The sequence below is a fragment of the Halichoerus grypus genome, chromosome 3, assembly GCF_964656455.1.
Source record: "Halichoerus grypus chromosome 3, mHalGry1.hap1.1, whole genome shotgun sequence".
In the NCBI taxonomy this organism is placed as follows: Eukaryota; Metazoa; Chordata; class Mammalia; order Carnivora; family Phocidae; genus Halichoerus; species Halichoerus grypus.
Window position 1 is genome coordinate 149,949,100 of NC_135714.1, and position 23,837 is coordinate 149,972,936.

Sequence of the window (23,837 nt, forward strand, 5' to 3'; positions counted from 1 at the left end):
ACAACTTAATCTTTCCGACAATTTTTATGAGATTGCTATTATGTTTTCATTTTATAGATGGGGAAATTGAAGCAGAGAAGTCAAAAATTTGCTCAAGATCATGAAAGTAATAAATGGTGGAGCCAAATATTAACAACACAGAAGCCAACAGGTGTTGGCGAAGATGCAGAGAAAGGGGAACCCTCTTGCACTGTTGGTGGGAATGCGAGCTGGTGCAGCCACTCTGGAAAACAGTATGGAGGTTCCTCAAAAAGCTAAAAATAGAACTACCTGGTGATCCAGCAATTGTACTACTAGGTATTTACCAAAAGGGTAAAAAATACACATTTGAAGGAGTACATGCACGCTGATGTTTATAGCAGCATTATCAGCAATAGCCAAACTATGGAAAGAGCCCAAATGTCCATTGACTGATGAATGAATAAAGAAGAGGTGGACCACACACACACACACACACACACACTACTATGCCATCAGAAAGAATACTACTCGGCCATCAGAAAGAATGAAATCTTGCCATTTGCAATGAAGTGGATGGAACTAGAGTGTATTATACTGAGCGAAATAAGTCAACCAGAGAAAGACAAATACCATATGATTTCACTCATGTGGAATTTAAGAAACAAAATGGATGAACATATGGGAGGGGGAGAAAGAGAGAAAGAGGGAAACAAATCAGGAGAGACTCTTAACGATAGAGAACAAACTGAGGGTTGATGGAGGGAGGTGGGTGGGGATGGGCTTGATGGGGGATGGGTATTGAGGAGGGCGCTTGTGATGATGAGCACTGGACTCTACTCTTGAAACCAATATTAAACTGTCTCAACTAACTAGAACTTAAATTAAAAAAAAATTAAAAAAATAAATGGTGGAGCCAGTAGGTGAACGCAGTATGGGCCATGCAAGTCCGTAGCCCATGCTCTTGGGCCATTAGACCAAAGCAGTGCACCTGTGGGGCGGTTGCTGAGCCCCTGCTGCTGCGGCTGATGGGAGAGGAGCCTGTTCCTTCTGTGGAGTGGTTCCCATGGCACTGCTTGCACGGAAGCTGCTCCTATATCAGAAATACGTATTGTTACCTTATTTCCTTCCATGTTGAACATTATCCTCTTCTGTTATGACTTGTTCTTCTCTTCTCCCCTTCAGATGACTTCCTGGGTTCTTGTGGTTCTGTAATCTAGGGGAGAAAGGATGACAACAATTTGATGTGAATTTCAGAAGAAAACTAATTTTCCATCACCTATCCAAAGTTGTTTCCCAGAAGCTCTGGGAGAAGTTGCATCTCCCCAGATACCTGGTTTTCTATCAGAATGAGATCAAATGCTCTAAAGTATCATCTCAGCATGGTAGACTCCACCTACCATACGCACCATAAAAACAAACAAACAAACAAACAAACAAAAAGCCCTTGGAGATGTAGCATCTTTCTTCTTTTAGCTAGCCAACTTCTTGTAGACAATTACATAATGTTAAGTTGGCATCATATTATTTGGTATTTTACATTTAAAGAAAGTTCAGTATTTTTCCTCTTTTGGAATGTTTTCCTTTTTTTCCTGAGGAATCTGGGTATTCATTGATGTGTTTTGTGTACTTAAATCCTAGAAAAGCATACATGTAAAATGTAGGTTTCTTTTTCTCATAATCAAATTCCCTTTTTTTTTTTGTTCTTTCTTAGTGCTATTCATCAACAAAATGGTCAACATTGGTCTTAAAAGAATCTTATTAACCAGATTTTTGGAAGATTTGGGAAGATATGTCCTGTTGAAAGAGAACCTTTTTTTTCCCTCCCTCTTCTAGGAGGAAGGACACATATGGAAGGCCTTAGCTTATCTTTAGTGCCTCATACACCATTCTGGACTTCACGGAAAGGCCACTGAATGGGATTAGGCCCTAGAGATAGCATGTCAATCATCAAGAGGGATGAGCTAGAGCATCCTTTAATTTTTTCCTTTGGGTCACATGTGAAAAACAATTTACCAGCATTGATGAGTGTTATTAACAATGAGATAGGATATAGTCTCACCCACCCCCATGGGCGTGCTTAAAAATAGAATAGCTATCTTTTCTCCTGAATGATTTAAATGTAGCTCTGGGGAGGTGGCTTGGTAGATATCTTAAAGGAATTTTCTCTTTCTATGCTCTAGTGTAAGGTTTAAGTCCTCAACTCCCTATATTTCCCAACTTTAATCAAAGATCTGAGTACTTTTATTTTTCCTAAAGCTCAGACTGAAGTTTTAAAAAATCAAGTAAGTCTTTGTTTTCCACTGAGTGGTTAAGTAGATGCATTCTCTGGCTTTCTACCCTCACAGCCTATGGTAGCTGATAAGCATCCCTGGGATTTTTATTTTTATTTTTTTAAGTATTTTATTTATTTATTTGAGAGAGAGAGAGCACAAGCTGGGGGGACAGCCAGCAGAGGGAGGAGGCAGGCTCCCCGCTGAGCAGGGAGCCCGATGTGGAACTTGATCCCAGGACCCTAGGATCCTGACTTGAGCTGAAGGCAGATGCTGAACCGACTGAGCCACCCACGTGCCCCATCCCTGGGATTTTTAAAATAAAGCACCCTTCGCATATTTCTTATTCTAAATGAAATTTTATTCATTTCCAAACATCACCTTTTAAAATCCAAGGAAATAATGGTGCCTCACTACCTTGCAAAGCTTTTTGGCCTTCGTGTCAAAAATAAGCAATTTTGGGGCACCTGGGTGGCTCAGTCGTTAAGTGCCTGCCTTAGGCTCAGGTCATGATCCCAGGGTCCTGGGATCGAGTCCCACATCAGGCTCCCTGATCAGCGGGAAGCCTGCTTCTCCCTCTACCACGCCCCCTGCTTGTGTTCCCTCTCTCTCTGTGTCTCTCTCTGTCAAATAAATAAATAAATAAATAAATAAATAAATAAATAAATAAAATCTTAAAAGAAAAAAAACAATTTTTAGGAAGAGAGTTTACAAATGAGCTCTTGATTCATCAGGAGCAGTTTTTCATTGTAAGTACACCAGGTCTTCCCAGTTTGAGACCGGGCATGAATAATTCTTCTCTAGGCTCTGGAAAGGCCAGGTGTGAGGTTTCCTGACCTGTTATTCCCTTAACATCATCTCTCCCTCACCTCCCTCCTTCTCAGAAGCAGTGGGCAGCAATGGGCTACAAAACTGGTTTTCAGTGGTGCCTGGTGGAACCTTAATTCCTTCCTGTCAGCACATCCCTAGGCCTCTCTCCTGGTTAGGATAACGACTGGATAAGCAGTTGAACTTCTGGGTCGTTTTCCAAATGAAATTCAACCTCTAGACCTTTTGAGGCTTACCCGGTCTTCCTCACTAGCCTAAGATGAGTTTGGAATGAATTTTTACTTAATGGATTCTATTTGTGGGTGGGAGAGGTAATGATTGCTTTGCTCAGAGTCATGAGCCTAACTTCAAATCAGGGAAAAGAGCCAAGCAGGCCTGTGAGAGTAGATGTGAACCCGAGGAAGGTGTGCCTGAGGAGGTGCTGGGAAGATTCTGATCAGCTGTTGAAGGGAGACACTGAATGTCACGTGACAGAGGTCACCTCTTAACGTCAGGGTTATGTTTGAGTGGTGATTTAAAAAATGATGTAGCTGACGAAGAAATATGAAAAGCACGGCTTTGCAATATCGTGAAATGGACATGCAATATTCAGGATAAATGACTGAGTATTGATTAGCCAGCTCAGAGGCTCTAAGACATTAAAAATGGAATTTGTAGTAGTAGTACTCTGGGGAAGTGGGCTGTGCTTCCTGCTGGTTTGTTGCAAGGAATTTTCTTTTGGGAAAATCCTGTTGAATTCCATGACTTGTGAATCTGGTTCTAGGGACTGTAAGTCTTATAAGAAAAGAGAACTATTTTATTTTATTTTTTATTTTTTTAAAGATTTTATTTATTTATGTGTGAGAGAGAGACAGAGAGAGAGAGAGAGAGAAGCAGGGGCATGGGCAGAGGGAGAGAGAGAAGGAGACTCCTTGCTGAGCAGGGAGCTTGATGAGGGGCTCAATCCTGGAACCCTGAGATCATGACCTGAGCCAAAGACGGACGCTTAACCAACTGAGCCACCCAGGTGCCCCAGAAAAGAGAACTATTTTACCAAGATACCAAGATATCTTTAAAAATTCTCATTTTTAGCACAGCTACCTTTTATTAAAAGAAATCGTTACGGTTCTATTTGTCCAAGTTACTGTTTTCAAACTGGGGCTAAAATGAGGGTGAAGCCAGTGTGGCTCCTGTCATGGCCCTATTTTATACCACACGCTTTGTTTGTACCACGGGCTGTGTGCCTATATATTGATCTTAGCAATGTTCTCAATAATGGAGAGAATACATTAAAATTTGGCAATAATACTCCTTCGAACTAAGTCAGTTCTTCTTTGAAGACGAAACTTGTTTCTCACGACAGAAAAATGTTATCGCTAAGAACTCCTTCAACAACAAACAATTATATAGGAATATACCTTCTACAATTGGTGAAATTATCAAGAGGTATAAGATTTCGTCTTATCCTCCTAAAGGTTATGGTCTAGTCAGGCACACAAGACAGAGAGATGGAATATGATGACTTGTTATATGTGGTAGCATAAGCTAAGTGCCAAGTGAGCCATACTGACAAGCAGCACTCCAGGAAGACCAAGGGCTCTTTAGATTAGACAGGTGGATAAACATGGGACTTGAACAAAGGCTTAAACTGAGGGGGGACCTGTTCGCAGAGGAGGGAAGTAGATCATTCAGGTAGTTGGGGTAGATTTTTTTTTTTTTGCAATTATTAACTTCTTTTCTTTCCTGTAGTAGGATTATACACTCCTGTTAATTGCAGTGTGATTTGTAATGTCCACTCAGAGGGGAAGTATATGTTCTTGGTCTATTAATGTTGGGCTTGCCAATGCGACTTGCTTTGACCATGAAATATGAGTAAATCCTGACATATGCCACATCAGAGCAGAAGCTTTAAATGTGACTGCCTGTTTTGCTTCTGTTTTCTGCCAGGACCACAGTCTGTCCCAGAGAGTGGCTTCTTCTTGGGTGTGGGTTCCAGAATGAAGTGACACATAGAACAGAGTTGGAACCTGGAGCAGAACTGAAGCCCAGGGAAAGCCAACCTGTAATATGAATGAGAAATAAATATATGTTGTTGTAATCCAGAGATCTGGGGGCTTGTTTGTTACTACCGTGCAGCTGACCAATACAGGGAGGGATCACAACTTGAGCAAATGAATGGAGACAGAAAGCTACATGGATGTGGGGCAGTAAAAGAAAATCTACTTTGGTCTAGTCAAGGGATTTGTGTAGGAGAAAAATTAAAAAAAAAAAAAAAGAGTTTGGGCCATGTTAAGGAAGCCTCGAATAACAGATTAAGAACACTGACCTTGTTCTAAAGGCAGTGAGAAAGCACTAAAGATTTTGAGTGCAGGCACAAAGGAACAAAGGGAGAATTTGGGGAATATTTGTCCAACAGCAGTGTTAAGATAAAATGGAAAGTGGCAAAGAAACATATACTTAGGGTGCCTGGGTGGCTCAGTCATTAGGTGTCTGCCTTCGGCTCAGGTCATGATCCCAGGGTCCTGGGATCGAGCCCCACATCGGGCTCCCTGCTCAGCGGGGTGTCTGTTTCTCCCTCTCCCATTCCCCCTGCTTGTGTTCCTTCTCTCGCTGTCTGTCAAATAAATAAATAAATAAATCTTAAAAAAAAAAAAAAAAACATGTTCTTAAGCACGTGCTTTAAAAATGTTTCTGAATAGGGGTGCTTGGCTGGCTCAGTCAGTAGAACATGTGACTCTTGATCTCAGGGCCGCTGGTTCAAGTACCACATTGGGTGTAGAGCCTACTTAAAAAAACATTTCTGAAGAAAAATGATTATTTTGTTAGGAGAGGGTGGAGTTCATATTTCCACATATAAAAGTGCAAGGAGGGGCGCCTGGGTGGGTCAGTCAGTTAGGCATCTGCCTTCGGCTCAGGTCGTGATTCCAGGGTCCTGGGATGGATCCCTGAGTCGGGCTCCCTGCTCCGCGTGGAGTCTGCTTCTCCCTCTCTCTCTGTCTCTACCCCAGCTTGTGCTCTCTTTCTCTCTCCCTTGGTCTTGCTCTCTCAAATAAATAAATAAAATCTTAAAAAAAAAAAAAGCGCAAGGAAAACAAATCAAATGGGCAAAGCAACTTTAAGGTAGAAAAGAATTGATACACCCAAGATAGCCCAAATGTTTTCTTAGGCCAGGGAAGCAGGACAATCTGCTCTGATTTGCTGACATCTTTGTCATGCTGTTGCTTCATGTAACTACATTAACTGCCTGAGGCCGAAGCCTTCTTCATAATTCAAGTTTGTCCCTTCTCTTTGTCCAAAAATTCCAACTGGCCTGCAATCGTTTTCTTTGTCTGCAGATCTGTTATTAATGTTCTGCTCACTCTGGTATATATATCCTGTGAAATCATGAAGTGGAAGAGAAGTATTTAAGGCACAGAAAACCCGTAGGCTTCCTGGTCTGTAATTGGTACACGCAGAAACTATAAAACTTCAGCACGAGTGATCTTTACCACACATATGAACTAGGATGAAAGTTGACATGAAGGGTGGCTATCTGGTATTCCGCAATAACATGAAGTTTACCTGCTTTTTATTTTGCTCAACACTTCACCTGCTTTGGGTCCACTCAGGAGTATCTTTCATATCTAAGCAGGACAAGTTTTTACATGGATTGGATGAACTATCTTGCATTTTCCCAGGTGATGTGTCATTTGATGAATTAGTTTATTGAGGGCAGATAACAGACTCATGCACACAACAACACAGAACGAAGAAGGTCATCTAAACCTTGCAATCCTCACCTGTGCCCAGATGTGAGTTTCTCCCATTTTGAATTCCTCAATAGAGTTTTCTCTCTGGGTTGCCCTGAGACATTTTTACTCACCCTGATCACAGTGTTTGCCTCAAATCTCATAAAGCCTGGCGTGTTACTGCTGTTCTGCAAGTCTCCTGCTTTGCGAATGACAAGGTTTAATGAATTGGGAATATCTACGCACATTGCATTCACTTAAAAAGGGAAAAATCCTTTTAAACAGCTATAGCCACAGAAATTCAATTTCGTTTATTTAGGAGGAAATGAGAAACCTGAATTGTAGGAGTGGAGTCTTACAATCTCTCAGACTGATAAAAACATGGTTTGGGGGATGGTTGGAACAGCAAGGAATTGCTTCAGCCGAAATTATTTTCGCAAGCACATTTCCAAACCTACGATCATGTTTTGATAAGAAAAATCCCTTTTCTCCACAAGTTCTCAGGTCTCACTCATTGGCCCCTCACCCTCAATTCTGGAATCTATGTCAGGCTGTTATGTGGCTCAGTTCTTGGTGATATGTTTTCAATTTGAGTCAACTTGATGAGAGAAAAATTACTAAAAAGTGGGAATGAGCTGTGAGGTGAATAGGGTTTTCCTATCAAAGTGGAGGTATTTTTAAAAGCATTTATTATTTCAAACTAAAACATTTATAGAAAGCCATGAGTGTGAAGTGTATGGTTACCAGTTGCGGCTTGCCGTATTGAAAACTTCAAGTTCAGAGGAAATATTTACTGAGGCTCTGGCTAGCAAGTAGTTTGTTCATGGGAATAATTTGGTCCAGAAGGCATGTCAGTTTAAAACAATAGTTTACTAACATAGTAGTAACAGGCAGTTAGGATTCATAAATGTTGCCATGATTGAGATGTAATTTGGGGGTCTTAGATGGAAGCAATTCTGTTTTTAACAGAACAGAACTTAAAGGCTGTATGGCTAGGTCTTACACATGACATGAATGTCAGAAGTGAGAAAATAAGCCCTCCATTTTCAGTATTTTATGGGCTCTGATGTAATATGGTTATTTTCTTCTGTGTTGAAAATGATGAACATCGTTTTTGGCACATTTGTTCCATAGTAAAGAAGTATTTAGCTTACAAGTGAAAAAGTCTGGCTTTGACTGTGGATTAAAGAGATGTTGTAGAGCTAAGTTTACTTTTGCAGGAAAGGTCAGTTTTGCATGACGTTTTCTGGAAATTTGGTTTTGGAATGTAAAAAATTCTCTTGTCATGTGAATTCTGGAGATCTGAGGGAAATATGTTTAATCACATTTGGTGAGAACATTCCTTTTTGTGTGACTTTTTAATAAGCTCACAGCACTTTTTCTTATTCAATTTTATGCCATGGGGTTCATTCTACAACAATGCATATCGTGTATTGTCGAATAAAGAGCAGGTTGCAGGGGGACCCGCGTGGCGCAGCCACATAAGCGTCTGAATCTTGGTTTCAGCTCAGGTTGTGATCTCAGGGTCGTGAGATCAAGCCCTGGGTTTGCCTCCTTGCTCGGTGCGGAGTCTGCTTGGATTTCTCTCCCTCTCCCTCTGCCCCTCCTGCTCGTGCTCTCTCCATCTCTCTCTCTAAAATAAATAAATAAATCTTAAAAAAAAAAAAGAGCAGGATGCAAACAGTATTGTTGGTATATTATCTTATATACACGTAAAATTGTGTGTGTATGTGTGCATGTGTATAAAAAGAAAGGTATCTGGAAGGTTGTTAATATTTAACTCTGGGTGGTGGGTTTTAGATGATTATTATTTTTTTGTATAGTTTTTTAAGAGCGCTTGGTTTTCTTTTGTTATTATGAAATATGCCATACATTTGAAAGAGGACATATGTATAGTTTAAAGAAGAATAATATAATGAATACCCACAGTCCAGCTAAAAAATAGGATGTTACTTTATCTTGGCCTTCCTTCTGCCCCTGCCTCTTTCATGGAGGCAATTACTTGCCTGAATTTTGCATTTTGAACTAATCATTTCTTTGCTTTTCTGTATGGGTTCGCCACTTATAAATGTATCCATAAGCCATATATAGAGCTTATTTTCATTGCTTTGAACTTTAAATAAATGGAGCCATACTGGATATATTCCTCTGTAACTTCCTTTTTCTTTTTCTTTTTGTTTTTTGTTTTTGAGATTTATCCATGTTGATGTGTGCCGTTGATTTTTTTTCTTTGAGAGTGGATAATATCAACACAAAAAATGAATTCAGTGAGAGTCATTTTGAAAAGAAAAATCTCGTATTGATCTTTAGAAATCTATGTGGCTGAAGGAGTGCTGAATTATCATGCTCCTGTGAGCTGAAAATTGTTTTTTTTACCGTTCTTATATGTTTATCTGTAGATGGTGTCTATAGCTGCTCACAGGATGTGATTTCAGGGATCCCCGGCTGTGCATCACAATGGAGAAATACCTCCCAAATCGTGTCATTTACCATCTGACATGAATGAGTATAGCCAGTAATCTCCTTGAGCAGGTGTTGAGGGGCAGAGGGAAGGAATAGTTCTAGACCTTGAGATGTTTGGAAGATGGGCTTCAGTGGGACATTTAAATGAGGCCCCCTGGCATCGCACCGACCACTGAGAACACAGTGAGAGACAATAGCAGGTGTGTGAGCTACAGAGAAAGGAGGTGGAAAGGCAAACTTTTACCTCCTTTATAACGTTGCCCATGTGTAGTGACAAGCACTTTTTGAGTACCTAGTGTGTAAGGCTCCGTGCCAGGCATTTTCAACTCAAAATATAGCTAAGACCCAGTCCCTGCCTTTTATTTTTTTCATTTTTTAAATTTAAATTCAATTAGCCAACATAGAGTAGTGTTTCAGACGTAGTGTTCAATAATGTAGTGTGCAATAATTCATCACTTGCATATAACACCCAGTGCTCATCACATCACATGCCCTCCTTAATGCCCCTCACCCAGTTACTCCAACCCCCACCCTCTCCCCTCCAGCAACTGCTCAGTTTGTTTCCTAGAGTTAAGAGTCTCTCATGGTTTTTCTTCCTCTCTGATGACCCCCATTCAGTTTTCCCTCCCTTCCTCTATGATCCCCTGTACTTTCTTATATTCCACATATGAATGAAACCATCTGATTGACTGATTTTGCTCAGCTTAATACCCTCTAGTTCCATCCATGTTGATGTAAATGGTAGGTATTCATCCTTTCTGATGGCTGAGTATTTAAAGAATTGTCTTTAAAACAGCAACAATCTTTGTACCATGTCCCAGAGAGCACAAAAGAATTGACTGACTGCCTCGGGGGCATCAATGAGGAGGCCATGCTGTGCTGAGACTCGAAGGAAGACAAGTCTGGTGGGCAAGGAAGGAGAGGTCATTCCTAACTGAGGAAGGGCATTTACAGAGGATAGGGATATGGGGACGCCGACTCCGGGAAACTGCTAGTACATATGGCTCGAGTATAGGGTCTGTTCTCCACCACTAATGTGATGGTTCTAGAATCTGGCCATGTCACCCACCTAACTGAAATCACTCTCTGCTTCTCTAGCACTAAGCTTTGCATGGCACATGATATTTGCCCCTGGGCTCAGTCCTCCTCTCCTTCCTTTTCCCTTTCTGCATCACAGCTTCCTCATCTACAAAAACAGAGAAGTACATCAGGTTACCTAAACTCAGCTCTGCTTCTTTCCACAGAAAGCCTGACAGCAACCACCACTTGCTAACTGGAGAATGAGTATTTCATCTAAGAAAGAGAAGATTTCTCTTCATTGCTGCAGTTGAATAATAGAATTCCAGAAACACCCAGGTTCCAGTGAATGTAGATGATCTGCCCATGAAAGTCCAAGTCCAGGGGTATATGAGGACACCAAGTAATCACTTACCAAATATTTGAGTACCTACTCTGAGCGAGACACTATATGGCCATTTTTCCATGTGCTCTACTGAAGAATCACAGAAAGGAGAAATTCCCATCCCTCTCCCACCGCCAGCTTCCAAATCAGCCTTCCTATAATTTGACTCTGCTGCCTAGGAAATCCATACAAAGCTCATCAGCCCTGTAACTAACCAGAGCAGGCAGCGACAAAGGAAAGTAATCATGAGCACAGATGGATTGAACTATAGATGTTGGAGTCTGCACTTTCCTCCAGAAACCAATAGTTTCTTTTTCCTCTCCAGTTTTTCCTTTTATGGCCAGGTTTAATGTTATCAACCTAGAATTTCTGATACTCCAGAGAAAACCCTATGAGATGTTGCATGTTGCTCTTAGACCCCATTCCCTTGAACACCCCCAAAGCCTCTCTTGGATCCCTCACAAAGGGAAGGCTGCTGAATTGCAGCAAGCTTTGTGTTTTAAGCTATCTATCTCCCTGTTTCTTTCCAGGTCTCCTCTAGGACAGATACATTCAGGGGAATAAATAAGAACGTCTCTATTGCTACCATCTTGGTCCGAGCCATCGTATATCTCACCTAGTTACTGTAGTATTTTCCTAACTGGTTTGCCCGCTTCTATCCTTGACTCTCTTTCAGTCCACTCTCAACAAAACAGGTGGAATGATCTATTAAAACGTCATTCCTCTGTTAAAACACTTTAAGCTAGTCTGCCTACTTTCCCTCCTTGCCCTCCACTGTCCCCTCCTCCATTTCTCTTACTCAGTCTCCTACTGCTCCCCTTGCTTACTATATATGTGACATCCCAGCCTCGTTTCTGTTTCTCCAACACAGCTGTTTCTCCAGGCACCCTCTCACCTCAGGGCATTTGCACTTGCCGTGCTTTCCCTCTGCCTGGTCCACTCTACCCCCATATCTGGCTCATTCCCTCACCGCCAGCAGGTCCATACTCGAATAATACATTCTTGATGAGGATTACCCTGGCTGGCTGCTTTATGTGAAATTATAATTCCCAGGCCCTGTGTTTCCTACTTTCCTTCCTTTCCTTATTTTTCTTTATAGTACTCCTTGTCATCTAAAATATTATGTATTTTACATTTTTCCTTTGCCTATTCTGTGTCTCCCTCCACTAGAATATAAGCTCTGCAAACTTTTTGTCTGTTTTCACATTACTGTATTCGTTGTCACATAGTATGTTGTGTTTGTGTGTAATAAATGAATGAGTGTGTAAAAATAAAGGATTATGGCTACCTTCTATTACTTTTCTTAGAATACTTTAGTTCCCATCTAGAATTTAGTTAGAACCACACTGGGTTTTCACTTGAGTGAAAACATTTACACATGGTGTTTTCTTTTTATGTCCCACAACATTCACTATTTGAATTTTGTCTTTTCCCAGCTGAAGAGTATAATATATTGAGGGCAAGGTTAATCATTTCTGACTGTTCTCACATTTTGGAAAAGAGTCATTTGTGTTAGAAAGTGAAAAATTTTTAAGCTTTCAAGAAATATTTTTTCTTTTTTTTTTTTTAAGAGTTTATTGATTTATTTAAGAGAAAGAGAGCTTCAGCCCAAGAGGGGGAAGGGGCAGAGGGAGAGGGAGAAGCAGGCTCCCCCCTGAGCAGGGAGCCTGACATGGGGTTCAATTCCAGGACCCCGAGATCATGACCTGAGCCGAAGGCAGACGCTTAAGTGATTGAGCCACCCAGGCGCCCCAAGAAATATTCTCTTTGAGGAAATGGCTCAGAAATAACATTTGTTTGTTTGTTTGTTTATTTATTTGAAATAGCTTTTAAATATAGCTTTGTGTGATCTACACATTCAGTGAAAAGACACCTTTGAGAAGCAAGACTTATTGTTAGGTTAAGGCAACTTTTACAGTTGAGGTGGGTGATCACATTTCTATCCCAATTCTTCATCTTGAACTTCAGATTTTTGAGGGAACATTTGGGTCAGGTGGTGAACAAGTGCATAGATTCCCTTAACTTCTTTAACTTAAGTCAGGGGGTAAGAAGAGAGTTTTCTTTGCAGAAAGAAGATGGAGGGGGGTGTCAACAGATCTGTCCTGCCACTTGTTTTTACAAAGTTGTACTGGGACACAGCCACACCCACTTGCCTACGTGCTGTCTCTGGGTATCGTCTCTGCTGTCTGGCCCTGTACAGAAAAGCCACAGATCCTTTGTGGATCCCTGACGTTAGAGCATAACCTATTCAAGCTGGGGAGGCCAGCCAAAAGGCAGGGAGCCATACAGAGGAGGATAAGACAAAGGTGTCAGACAAGCCACAGAATGGCTACTCTGTTCTTAATTAATTAATAGGTAATCACATTTTCTCAATTTGTGCAATTGCTCAGTCCTGTTACATTATTTATAAATATAAATTTTCTGAGTAAAACCACATATCCTCATTGATTTATTGAAACTCAGAACTGCTTTTTATTTTTATTTTTTTAAAGATTTTATTTATTTGTCAGAGAGAGAGAGAGAGCGAGAGCACACAAACAGGGAAGGGGCAGGCAGAGCAGGCAGACGGAGAAGAAGGCTCCCCGCTGAGCATGGAGCCTGATGCAGGACTCGATCCCAGGACCCTGGGATCATGACCTGAGCCAGGGGTGGACATTTAACCGACTGAGCCACCCAGGCGTCCCCAGAACTGCTTTTTAAAATTTTGGATTGTTTTTCAAGTAATAGGACTCTAGGGGCGCCTGGGTGGCTCAATGGGTTAAGCATCTGCCTTCGGCTCAGGTCATGATCTCAGGGTCCTGGGATCAAGCCCCGAGTCCAGCCCCGCGTCGGGCTCTCTGCTCAGCAGGGAGTCTGCTTCTCCCTCTCCCTCTGTGCTCCTGTGCCCTCTCTCTCTCTCTCTCAAATAAATAAAATCTTTAAAAAAAAGTAATAGTGACTCTTGCCCCTAATTTGCAATTCTTTTATAGCTTTTTTTTTTAGATCAAATATTATTCTGTAAGCAACACAGCTTTTTATAACACAAATTACACTCTAATATATGTTTTATATGTGTCTCTTAACATATGATTGAAATTTGTTATATGTAAGTTAACCCTATTGCAGTGATTAGTCTTAATGAAATTATCTCTTTAAACATTAACTACTTCACAATGGAATATTAGGTAGCATTAATGCTGTAGTTAATTTGGTCACCCAGTCAGGTTACATAAAAAAAAAAAGACTTAGTTTTTGGATTTTCTTGAAACACGGACAGCACCTCTGCATTTAATATTGTATTTTATTTCTGATATATCAAGATAGATTGTATTGAAATGCCATTGAGATGTGTGATAAATATTAAAATTAAGAACTGCGTTTAACATTCGAGAAGCTTTCAGAATGTGTATTTGCATTTGGAAAGCTCCAGGAATGCTCTACTTGGAAGATATATCATCTGTTTAAATGAATGAGGTTGGTATAATAGAGACTAGGTGTCAAATCAAGCCTTCCAATATTTGTTGGGAAATAAGACATGTGACATTTTTAGCACTAAATACAACTCTAGTGGTCTGAAAACGTTAGGTGTCTCTGCAAACATATTATAATCAGATTAACTTAGGCACTGTGGCAAAAAGTAGACTTCTGTCTTAAATATATAGCCATTAAATCAGAAATAGTTCATCTGGCACTGCATAGTTGCCATAAATTCTATCGTTCAGTCCAAAAGCAATAATAAAAACAAATCTATTTATGGAGACTTACGTGGGCCAGGCACTGTTCTATGGCCTCCCAGGAATTATATCACTTGTTCTTCACAGCAACCTTCTTCTGTATGTTTTGCTGATGAAGAAACTGAGGTTTAAGTAACTTCTCAAGAACACAGAGAGGATGTGATGATGCTTGACCGACCCAGGTAATCTGTCCAATCCTGAAGTCTGGCTCTTAACCTCTGCAGTGTAGCACTGCTCTAGAGAGGTGTGATCTAGATTATAGATTATGGAGAAATACTTAAATAGATCCTCTTTTCTTATCTGTTTTATGTCCTGTGACTTGGTTAAAAATACTGTTCTTTCCAGGGTGCCTGGTGGCTCAGTCAGTTAGGCGTCTTGACTTTGGCTCAGGTCATGATCTCAGGGTCCTGGGATTGAGCCCCTCCTGTTGAGCCCCTCTTGTAGAACCCCTCCTGTCAAGCCCCACCTGGAGCCCCAACCTCAGTGGGGAGCCTGCTTGTCCCTCTCCCTCTGCCCCCTCCTCCCTTTCGTACTCTCTCTCTCTAATAAATAAAATCTTAAAAAAAACACTGTTCTTTCCTATCCTCTGTTATTTCCTGCACCCTTCAACCCTGTGTCCCTTACATTTACATACTTTATTGCCTTTTAGAGAAGAGTCTTATAAGTGAAATTAAAAATCATGTCCTCCAAACATTATGGTTATCTTTCTCTTATTTATCTTTTCCCTAGTTTCTTAAATATGATGCTGTAAATCTCACCTATCATCCCTGCCTCAAAAGGTGCTTTCTCATTAAAAGAAAGAAAAACAGAGCCATTCCAGGGTTGTTCCAGACAGCTGTATTATGTTGAGATGACTTAGGTCTGGAAGGTGTTCATTCTACTGGACATTTCTGGAAACAAATATTTTAGCTTGATTTATGGTGCTGAAATAATTATTGTTATTTTACGGATTCCACATACTTCCATTGGAAGAACATTTGGAAAGCATCTTCCAATTGTCTAGGCACCATTCCCTGCCCTGAATTATTTCAATTTAATTAAACCATGTGGTATTTTGTGTCAATAAATAATGCTTGTAAACAGACTTGAAGGTGAAAAGTACAATTTAGCAGGACATGTTACTGATATGAGGCCATCAGCCCGGATATGTCAAGTAATCTACAAGCACATTCTTTGTACACTTTTATGTAGAGCCAATTATTATGGTATCTAGACACCATCTGGATCACACCCCCTCTCTTCATGGTCATGTGAAATTTTAGGACTTTGCGGGAAGAACCTATGTTGTTTCATGCTGACCTTTTTTTAAGATTTATTTATTTATCTGAGAGAGAGAGAGAGAGAGCTCATGCACACAGAGGGAGAGGGAGAGGGAGAGGGAGAGGGAGAGGGAGAGGGAGAAGCAGGCTCCCAATAAGCAGGGAGCCTGATGCGGGGCTTGATTCCAGGACCCTGGCATCATGACCTGAGCCAAGAGGGCCACTCAGGTGCCCCTCATGCTGACTTCTTTTCTCCCTCTCCCAGCTTCTAGATTTTGTCTGCTGAATGAGCAATTATTATGTAGCATCTGGAAGTTGAAGAGTGTAGTCTCATTGCCTGTTCAATGTACATCTGACTAAAATTTCCACTTCTGCCTTTGGAAGGATAAGGAGGAAAGGAGGAGAAGTTTTGGGCAAGCGGTTAATAAATTCAGCAAAGCTTGCTTAATTACTTCAATAATCAATGAATTATTATTGACTAATAGTCTACCTTGTTCCAGAGAAGACTTGAGGATATACATGCATCTATAAAATAAGATTAAACGTATGCATGAATAGAAAGTCAAGACCAGAGTAAATATAATGTGAAGGTCAAAGCTGGGGAGAATTAGAATAGAACCATTCACACCCATGTGAGTACAGCCAAGTTCAATTTGGCTCTGAACTTCCTGTGACTAATATGGAAAGGGAAACATAATTGATAAAGTCTAAATTTAATTCACTGAAAAGAAACTATGCCAATATTGCAGTGCTTTTTTCCTCATTATTTTGAGCATCAAAGTCATGTGGGACAGAGCTTTTATCAGTCGCATCTTGCTGTGTTGGTCATTGTTAGGGAAGTGGATTGATTCTTTCCTGCTACAGATCATAACTAAATGTATTATTGCATTAGCTCAAATGTCACCTAGAAGAAACAAATTTCTCTCACAATGTATTTTTTATTTATTATTATTATTTTTTTTTACAATGTAGTGAATTTAGGCCTGGGCTATAATTAACTCACTTGGCAGAATCTGGCTTGCTCATTCTTAGTTCAGTTATAAGGACCTACTCCAGTTGCCATGTAGAACTACCTAGAACCATTCATATCTTTCTCTGTATTTCCCCCTGTGTATTCTTGTTTCTAGGCCTCTATTCAGTCTGGGGTCTCTGCCTCAAATATGCCTGTTAGAAATTGCAAAGGGTATGATATTTTACCCTGCTTGCAAGCTAGCAAGTTAACTGCCATAGTTTCACGACTCAGCAAATAGCAGTAGCCAGAGCATGAGCTTGGTGGTTTGCATTACAAGACAGGAACCCTGACCTTAAGGAACCTGAATATTTTAATCTTTATGGGCAATAAGAATGCCTGCTCCTTTGCCCTGGAGAAAGACATTCTCTCTATCTTCCAAGGTGGTTAGCTAGAGACTCTTAATCTCAGGAAACAAACTGAGGGTTGCTGGAGCGGTGGGGGGGTGGGAGGGATGGGGTGGCTGGGTGATAGACACTGGGGAGGGTATGTGCTATGGTGAGCGCTGTGAAATGTATAAGATTGATGAATCACAGACCTGTACCCCTGAAACAAATAATACATTATACGTTAATAAAAAATATTAAAAAAAATACAAACATCCTTGAAAAGATAGTTTGGAACGATGACAGTGCATCTACTTGCAAGAAATGCAGAAATGTGATGGACCCAGGAAGAATGGTTTCTCAACACTACTTCACTCTTTTATATCTTCTTAAATACCATCCATCCCTGAAAAATCAACATTTTAAGGGCTACCTTATTTCAGCCTTCTTGGTTCCTACATTTTAGTGAAATGTTACCTCTCAGAAATCTCTGGGAACTTCCATTATAATTATGATACCTATCAGGATTTTAAAATTAATCTTCTAACATACACTTCCCTGTTTCTAGTGGTTTCATGTAAATCAACAGTTTTTTTTCTTTCCTTAGCGAGGTTCTAAGGCCTTTGAGAGCAGGAACTACTTTTTGAAGCTTATTTGGTACCCACTACAGTATTCAATATTAGAGATGGTATTAGAGAATGTATAGGAGGAATATGAGAAAAGGCCACAGTTAGAAAGGTCCATGGTAATAAAATGATAAATAATTGTCCATAATTTCCCATCTGTCATGCTTTAGTGACCAAAGAAACAGAATTCCTAACTAAGAATCTGAAAGTTTTTATGATTTCATAGCCATAGCATGTCAGGATTCTACAGTCAACCCTTGGCTTGATTTTACTGCAGTATTAATCTTGGTGTGTTACTGAATTGTGTTGATTTATCTCTAATTCAACATAAGGAATGGCAGGGACGCTCAAGAGACAAGTCTGGCTCTGTTTTTATCCAAAAGCTTCTTGGGTAAACAGGGCCATACAATGTGCAGAAGACAGGTGGCGGGAGGTAGAAGGGAAAATTCTGACGTGGCATAATCCATGTAGATACTAATTAATAAGGAGTAAGTCCGTATTTATGGAAAACTAACTAGATATCTGCACTGAGCTTGGCAGCTTGCTTCTGGCACAGAAGCAGAGAATGACACAGAACGTATATTTGAAATAATTTGTCAACCTAAGTAAATAGTTTTCTTTTTTTTTTCTGCATAACTCTCTCTTTCAAAAAAAAAAAAAAAACCCACAAAATATGTTTTAAAATGGAAATAAAAGGCTCCTTGACACAACATGATTTTGTAGATGTGTGAGAAGCATTATAGTCCAGTGCAAAGCATAGGCTTTGAGGCTGGGTTAAAATAAGTACCGTACTACTTATTCACTAAGTGAGTCAGGTTATATTACATGTGTTTGCTGAGTTGTCTTATCACGGGCACATACATTTGGACCCTGGAATGATCCTTTTCATGATTACTAAGTAATTGACTCATAACAATGATTCAAGGCTGGAAAAGTGGGGAGATGATTAAAGAAGAATTAAAAAGGCCAGTGTTAGGCAGGCGGGCTGGCGGGGATGAATGAGTAGAACACAGCGCATCTTTAGGGCAATGAAATCTTCTGCATGGTAAATTTTGGTGGATACATGAAATCACACATTTATTCAAACCCATGTATACCACCAAGAGTGAATCCTAATGTAAACTATGGACTCTATGGGTGTGAATCCTAATGTAAACTCTGGGTGATTATGATGTGTCAATGTGGGCTCATCAGTTGTAACAAATGCAGCACTGTGGGGGCGGGTGTTGATAATGGGGGCCTGCATGTATATGTGTGGGGGAGGGTAGATGGGAGATCTCTGTACCTTCTGTTGAGTTTTGCCTAGAACCTAAAATTGCTCTAAAAATAGTCTATTGAAAAAAAGATCTCTTAGAGGCATCCCTAAGCAGCAAATAACCAAAGGGACCTGGGAAGGTTTTAACTATGAGCGAGGGTACCCACCAGGTCTCGGGACTGGAGGGAACAAAGATGACTGCTCTTTGGTGGGTTGTCCTGACTAGCGATGGGTTAAATTGAGAATTTCAATCTCCAGAGCCATGGAAAAAAATTTTAAATTTTGGAACCTTACCAATCTTTGTAAATTTCCCACGCTAAAATAGACAACTTACAAAATTACCTGTGATGTACTTTAGAGGCTTTGTCTGAGTTTCAACTTGGCTTTCCATATTTTTTGCTTGCTTTTTAGACATTCCCATTACAAGGTATAAAATAGGAATTATAATGTAGGGAGCAATAGTTTCTTTGTCAAATTGAAATAAAGTAATTGGTAGCTTTCCAAGATAGTCTGAAGGGGGTAAGTTACATTTATGTGATCTAAATCCTATGGTTAAATGCACCGGGATTAACATCTGTTAAAAGAATTGTGCTTGGCATGCAGGTGTTTCAATATTTGCATTTTGTATGTGTTTCAGAAACAGCCTCTGAGAAAAACATTTATGTAACAATCTGGTGGTTTTATTGTTTAAATCTGTCAGGACAGTCATTTTGTTACTCGGACTTTGTGACCCTCTTGCAAGCTGTAAACTATTTAACGAAGTGAATATATTGAGAAAGATGACAGAGTTTCAAACTTCGGGGGGGAAAGAGTATTATATGAGAAGAATCAGCTTCCTCCCCCTGGAGACTGTGCCTAATATGTGAACAGCAAAAACAATTACATTGGTGATTTCAGGAAGTCCAATAAATTCCATTGCACAGTCCTACCTTTGAAATATTACATCACTCCGCAAAAGCTTAGGCTCATATATTAGCTGAAATGAACTAATCATGAATTAATTACCATTGGTTCAGTTTTGTGAATGGAGTGCAGGGGTAAGGCTCTGGTTTCCCTGCGGCCAGTGCCTCGGGGTTTAACGACGCCCGCACTTCAGTCTCCCTGTGCCCGGGCGTATGTGGGGGGCACTCGGCAGCTACTCATTTCAGCAGTCCTGCTGATCACCTCTCATTGCGGTGATTGACTTAATCATTCTGTAATCCACATGGTTAAAATAAATTGTGCTCCGGTCGTTTGTTTTGTAGGCGAAGTGGGGGAAATAAATGCAGCGTTTCTCTAGAGATTTGTGGGTTAAACTCAAAGAAAATAGAGGAATCAATTGGTTTCACACACTGCCAGATTAAACCTCAAGCAAATTAAAACTGGGTAAAAGTTGAATTGCAAGTGATTTCAGCTTTATAAACTCCACACATGGCTATGATAGCACACGATGGCTCACATCGGCTTAACTACTTTTTAAGTGCTTTCAATGTCTTCAGGGTACATGAGTATCCAGTGGGACACAATGTTTTGTGTATAAATAGCCACTAGTTTTGAATGTTAATATCTGCCCCGTGGCTTGTTCTCACACAATTTCCTTGCTTTTTAACTTCTAGATTCTAGTTCAGGGTTATTTCAGGCCAGTTTGGAAATTCACCCAGGAAGTTTCAATTGGTGTAGATTTCAGATACATTATTGCTTCAGGTAATTGTCTCCAAGAGCCACTGGGTAGGGTGTATGTGGAGCTGTCTTTAGAATTTTGTTTCATAGCTTCTGGAAGAGTCAGCACTTCTCCAGGGTTAGAACAGCCATCTACTGTATTTTCTTTACTTAATAACAATACTTCTCCCACTTTCTGTGGCCAGTCCCATTAATTCTACCTTATTCATATCTCTCCTTTGATAGTTTCCAGATTTGGGATTGTACGGACCAGCAAAATCTCCAGAAAGTTCTGGGGGGAACCTGTGTTGATGGTCAAGAAAACTTTTTGTCAATTATGGACAAGAAACAAATACTTTTATCATTTAATAAATGAGAGTACATTTTAACACCAAAAGTTAAGAAAGGTCTACTGTATGAATGAAGAACAGTGCTTTAAATTTCGTCAATTTAATTTATGCAGAAGTCAGTTCATTATCTTATTTTTCTCATGTGGGTGACAGCTTTGTCGTGGACTGACATCCAGCAGAAGAATGTAGAGAATTATTGAAAAATTTCCCCAAATTGCTTTGGGATGCCTGGTGGCTCAGTCGGAAGAGCATGCAACTCTTGATTTGGGGGTCATGAGTTTGAGCCCCTGTTGGGTGTAGAGATTACTTAAATAAATGAGTAAATAAAACCTGTTTAAAAAGTTAAAAAAATAAAATAAAAAAATGGCTTTGGCTTAGAATCAGGAGACCTGGGTTAGGGGTCAGACACAATTCCGAGTTAGCTATTGGATTCTCTCTGAGCTTCTCCAGTGGGACAAGGGGATGATAACCCTAGTCTGGCTTTTCTCACAGGTTATTATGAAATTCATGTGGAAAAATGTGTGCAAAAGTGTGTTTGAGCCATAAAGCACAATGAAAATAAGGTGGTTTCAGTGTAAATTTATGCAAGATTATGACGAGGTTCTAGAATCCTACAACTGGGCTTAGCCTCAGGAATCATCTGAGCAATCACTTCACAGCCTTTCCATTTTCCGTGGCAACACAAGCCATTTCTGGTCTCTCATGGGTAAAGTATATAATTTTTTAATTGAACTGGTTTAGATACTTTCCTGTAGCGTCCACCTACTGGTACCTGTTTCTTGAAGAAAGAAATGCTCTTCTTTCTCCTCTGTGATGGCACTTGAGAAAAGTAAAGGGATTTAATTCCTGAGATTTTATTATTTTTTTTCCAGGCCAAATATCTCTAATTTCTTTCATCATTTCTCATATGGAAAGATCCCAAGTCTCATTGTCATTCTGTCTTGCTTCTCCCGTCTCTCAGTGGAACTAAAGACGGACCATTGTATTTTGCAGGTGCACTGTAGTGAGCACAGAGAAAGGTAAGGTATCAAACTCCCTATTTAACACATTGCACGGCTAGCAATACAGCTGAAGGTTGTGAGCAAGATTGTCCCTGGGTCATCGTCCTCGAACTTCTCTGGATGTTGTCTTCTCTGCTTCCCTCAGACTCTGCATGTTCCTGCCTTCACTCTTAGCACGTTCTATTTAATTATATGTTGTTTGTTTTTCTGAGAATGGCATTTATTTATTTTATTTACTATATTTAAAATCGATTAATTGACATATAGTGTATTATCAGTTTCAGAGGTAGAATTTAATGATTTATCAGTTGCATATAACACCCAGTGCTCATGACATCACGTGCCCTCCTTAATGCCCGTCACCCAGTTACCCCATCTCCCCACCTTCTCTTCAGCAACCCTGTTTGTTTCTTATAGTTAAGAGTCTCTTATGGTTTGTCTCCCTCTCTGATTTCGTCTTATTTTATTTTTCCCTCTCTTCCTCATGTTCATCTGTTTTGTTTCTTAAATTCCACATATGAGTGAAATCATATATTTGTTTTTTTCTGACTTACTTTGCTTAGCATAATACCCTTTAGTTTCATCCAGGTCGTTGTAAATGGTAAGATGAATGGATAAAGAAGATGTGGTATATATATAAAATGGAATATTATTTAGCCATTAATTATATGTTAATATGCCTCTATCCTCTAGTATCCTTTAGTATCTCCTTTGGAACAGGGTCGTTATCTTTTTCATTTTTGTGCTCTCATTACACAGTAGATTCTTATTTTTAAAAATATTTTATTTATTTATTTGACAGAGAGAGAACACAAGCAGGGGGAGTGGGAGAGGGAGAAGCAGACTTCCCACCGAGCAGGGAGCCCGACGTGGAGCTGGATCCCAGGACCCTGGGATCATGACCTGAGCTGAAAGCGGACGCGTATCAACTGAGCCACCCATGCGCCCTACACAGTAGATTCTTAATAAATGTTTTACTCCACTGAACGTGGGTCTTTTTCTTGGCAGCCACATGATTCTGTTTATAAATATTAAGCTGACAGCCCAAATCTTCACATCTTTTTTTTATTGGGGTCACTGATAAGTCATATGTTTCCTATTTTTTTAGTTGCTTACTTTCTCTGGTGTCAAGAGGAAAACCTTCTAAAAAGTTAATTTTATCTTGTTAATTTAGCCCTGTACTCAGTGGGTCTAGTAACTGAGTGCAAGTCTGATTTTTAATTTCTTAAATGATTTTAAATCCAGGTAATACATGTATAAGGAATTCAGTTCAAAGGGCACGAAATGTGTGTGCCGTATAAAGGAAGTCTCTTTTCTGTTTGTCACAGAGCCAGCCAGTCATTTCTCTTCTCTGGAAGAAATTGTTACCTGTTTTCTTGTGCATTCCTTAGAAATAGTTTGCACACACACACACACACACACACAAATACACACACAAATACACATTTTAAAATATATTTACATTATTCTACATGGTGCTTTTATTTATTTTTTTGTCCAGCTTTATTGAGAAGTTGTTCACAAATTAAATTGTATATATTTAAAGTGTATAATGTGATGATTTGATACACATATACATTGTGAAATAATTACCAACATCAAGATAATTAACATATACATTGTCTACCATAATTAACTCTCTTTTCTTTTTTTCTTTGTGGTGAAATCCCATAAAATCTACTCTCAGCAAATTTCATGTACACAATACTATATTATTACCTACTTTTCCCTTACCACAGCCCCTGGCAACCACCACCCTGTTTTTATGAAATCAGCTTTATTATTATTATTATTTTTTAAGATTCCACATATAAGTGATACCATACAGTATTTGTATTTCTCTGTCTGGTTTATTTCACTTAGCATAATTCCCTCCGAGTTTATCCATGTTGTCTCAAATAGCAAGAATTCATTCTTTTTTGTGGTCGAATAATATTCCATTATATATATATATACACATATATATTATACATACTATATATGTATATACATTATATATATTATATATACATACCTATATATGTGTGTG

The 23,837-nt window shown here is 39.7% G+C and overlaps 1 long non-coding RNA gene across 1 annotated transcript in view; it reads left to right on the forward strand.

Moving 5' to 3' along the window:
• The window catches only part of LOC118525026 (uncharacterized), a 75,373-nt gene extending 52,525 nt beyond the window's left edge, over positions 1-22,848 (forward strand). Inside the window, exons 5-6 of the long non-coding RNA XR_013446190.1 lie at positions 21,801-21,826; positions 22,611-22,848. This is a non-coding gene — a long non-coding RNA (uncharacterized LOC118525026). The remainder of the gene's footprint in view (positions 1-21,800; positions 21,827-22,610) is intronic.
• The last annotated feature ends 989 nt before the right edge of the window (positions 22,849-23,837 follow it).